This window comes from Heterocephalus glaber, unplaced genomic scaffold (assembly GCF_053883595.1).
Source record: "Heterocephalus glaber isolate CG9 unplaced genomic scaffold, H.glaber_assembly_v1.0 deba00001613, whole genome shotgun sequence".
In the NCBI taxonomy this organism is placed as follows: domain Eukaryota; kingdom Metazoa; phylum Chordata; class Mammalia; order Rodentia; family Bathyergidae; genus Heterocephalus; species Heterocephalus glaber.
Window position 1 is genome coordinate 2,245,406 of NW_028258384.1, and position 3,624 is coordinate 2,249,029.

The 3,624-nt window shown below is 34.6% G+C and overlaps 1 pseudogene; it reads left to right on the plus strand.

Annotated features, from left to right (window-relative positions):
- The first annotated feature begins 1,351 nt into the window (after positions 1–1,351).
- On the plus strand, positions 1,352–2,459 carry LOC101711155 (abl interactor 1 pseudogene; annotated as a pseudogene).
- The last annotated feature ends 1,165 nt before the right edge of the window (positions 2,460–3,624 follow it).

Consider the following 3,624-nt stretch of genomic DNA (forward strand, 5'->3'; position numbering starts at 1 on the left):
CATTTATTAAAGAGAGTTTTTCTGCAGTGTATGTTTTTGGCCATTTTATAGTAGATCAAATGGCTGAATGTTCTTGCAGTTTTTTCTGGATCCTCTATTCTGTTCAATTGGTCCAAATGTCTGTTTCTGTGCCAATACCATGCTGTTTTTATCACTATGGCTTTGTAATATTGCTTGACATGCAGGATTGTGATGTCTACTGTTTTTGCTTCTGTTTTTACTATTTTTGCTTGTTTTTACTATTCTGAGTTTCTTACGGTTCCATATAAATTTATATGATTTTTTTTCTAGTTGTGTTAAGAATTCTTTTGCTATTTTTATTGGAATTGAATTAAATTTATGAATCAGTTTTGGTAATATTGCTATTTTGACAATATTAGTTTTCTCTTTTGAGGGATAGTGGATGTCTTCACATTTTTTAGTGTCCTCTTTGATCTGTCTTTTCAGAGTACCACAGTGTTTATAGGGCTTTCTCTTCTTTACTTAAGTTAAAATCCAGATAGAACGGTATAGTTTTCTTGTTTCTTTCTCGATCTGTTTATTGTTGGTGTACAAGAGAACTGTTGTTTTTGTGTGTTGATTTTGTATTCTAATATTGTGCTGAATTTGCTTATTAGTTCTAGGTATCTTTGGTGGAATTTTTGGAGTTTTCTCTGTACAAGATCTTGTGATGTGTGAATAAGGATAATTTGAGTTCTTCCTTGCCTATATATATTCATTTTACTTCTTCATCTTTCCTGATAGCTATGGTTAAAGTTTCAAGTATAGTACTATACTGAATAGGAATAGTGATAGTGGACATCATGTCACATTCTTGATTTTAGGAGAAAATGTTTCAGCTTTTTCCAATTTAGTATATTGTTGGCAGTAGGTTTGTCATAACGAGTTTTAATCAGTTTGAGATAAAAATCCTTATATGCCTATTTCTTCAGGTTTTTAAAATAAATGGTTATTGAATTTTATCAAATGCTTTTACTGCATCTACTAATATGATCATGGGCTGGGGATTTAGCTCAGTGGCACTGCGCCTACCCTACAAGCACAAGGTCTTGAGTTTGATCCCTGGTACAATATATATATATATATATATATATATATATATATATATAGATAGATAGATAGATAGATATATCTATATCTATTTATCTATATCTATCTATCTATCATCTATCTATCTATCTATCTATGATCATGTGGTCCCACAATACTGGGTGAGGGGGTTCATAGGTGCTTTGAATCTGGGCTGTGAGGTCCTCACAGCCTTGACTGACATTGTTGCCTCTATCGCTTTAACATGAGAAGAAGCCATGCAGAGAGATAGAAAAGAGGCAGAATGGTACTTGCGAAGAGTTACCAGAATCTGATCTGGATGGCAGACTACTGAGAGAACAACTACATACACTCTACAGACAAGAGAAAAGCTTTAGAAGAGACCAAAGCATATATAATCTAATATCTAGCTAGTGTTGCTTATCAAATAAATGCATTGGCCAAAAATGTATTCCAGTTGCTGGACATTCAAGCTTCTCAGCTTTGGAGAATGGAGTCTTCCATCAATCATATTTCACAGACTATGAATATTCACAAAGAGAAAGTGGCTTGAAGGGAAATTGGTATTTTGATAACAAATAACAATATACCAAAACTCACAAAATAATAGCATCTGAAAATATGGAATGCCCCGTAAGCCATATTTGGAAACCTACTGACTGCCCAGTTCTGGGTGCTATGGGTCATGGTGTCAAGCATGGAAATAACCAGCCTTCAAGAACTGACACATTGCTGAGAACAAATCCTCCTACTCAGAAACCACCATGCCCTTCCATGTCAGTCCAGGGAACGTTGGGATGGAATACTACTTATAAAACCCTGGGACCTGTTAAACCCGTAACAATTCCTAATGATTATATGACCAATCCTTCAAGGGCAGGAAGTCAGCCTACTCCAGGCAGGACAACTTCTTTAAATCAGAGACCAAGGATACAAAGTGGAAGTAGTGGAGAAAGTGGAAGTTGAAGGAACAGTGGAAGTTGTAGTATTGGCATTCACATTGCTGTGCTTACTCTTCCCTACTCACTACTGGACCAATTTCTGATAGCCCATATCCACTACCACCACCTCCACCAGATGATAGTCCCAGGTTTGATAACTCTCTATATCTACTTCCCCTCCCTTTTACTGTGAAGATGAGGAAGCTGCAGCAGTTCAGTATAATGATCCATATGCAAATTAGGATCCTTCGTGGGCTCCCAAGAATTAAATAGAGAAAGTTGTCACAATATATGATTATACAAAAGGATGATGAACTGTCATCCATGGAGAGTGCAATCATTTACATGATAAAGAAAAATGATGATGGCTGGTATGAAGGAGTCTGCAATTCAGTGACTGGTCTCTTCCCTGAGAACTACCTTCATCAGTCATGGACTATATTGATTAATTTTTTCTTTTGCTTTTAAAGTGGGTTATTACTCAGTCATACTGTGGGACTAGTGTGATTAACAGAATTGTCTTAATGTTTCAAAATGTGCTCATATTTTCAGGACACGCAGTTTATTGGTATATTTGAATGTCTACCTGCAAGCATAAATCTTTGTGGCAGTTTTTGTATTGCTAAGCAGCGACATATACAAGAGGCTTCCCATAAGTGATTGTGCTTATATACTTATACATTTTTAACTTTATGAACAGCCTAAATATTCTGGGGAAGTGGGATATATTTAACAAATGATTGAAACTGTACCATTACATGTTTCAGTGCAGCATGGTTACTAATGTTATGTCAGACTAATATTAAAATCAGAAAACTTAAATGCTGGTGCTGGTTATACTTTTTATTCAGATTCTGTCATTTTTTGAAGGATAGTTCTGCTGGATAAATTAATCTGGGTTGGAAATTATTTGCTCTTAGGGCTTCCAATATACTTCATTCCAAGCTCTCCTGGCCTTTAGGGTTTGTGTTGAGAAGTCTACTATGGTTCTAATTGGTTTAACTTTATATGTGATTTTTTTTCTTCTGGCTGCTTTTAAAATTTTGTTTTATTTGGCTGGATATCTGAATTTAATAAGGATATGCCTTGGTAAGCTTTGTTTGTCATCATAATTGTTTGCTGTTCTATAAGCATTACTTACTTGTATCTTAACCTCCTTTATTATATTTGAGAAATTTTCTTTTATAATTTCTATAAATGTGTTAGTAAATCCATCTGTTCTATCTTCTGCCTTTTCTTTAACTCCAATTAGCCTTGGATTGGTCTTCTTATTGTCATCTAGTAGTTGCTGGATAATCCTCACTTGTTCTCTTATTTTCTTTTTGGCCTCTTTGAGATCCTCATTGTTATTCACTGGTTTGTCTTCAATATCAGGCATTGTCTTCACATTGGTTGTTTCTGCAATTTATGAGTTCTGCAAAATTTTTAATTTCAGATATTTCTGACATTTTTCTCAAGGACTCCATATCCTTATTGAATCTGTCATTCAAATTTTGAAATGTTTTGATTAGCTTATCCATTTTTTTAAAAAACCTATTTCCTTGAAATTCACTATGGGCATATTGAGTGAAATTGCTGTGAACTTTTGGCTAATTTCCTCTGTGAACTCATATGTTCTTTTCATTCCTTCTAT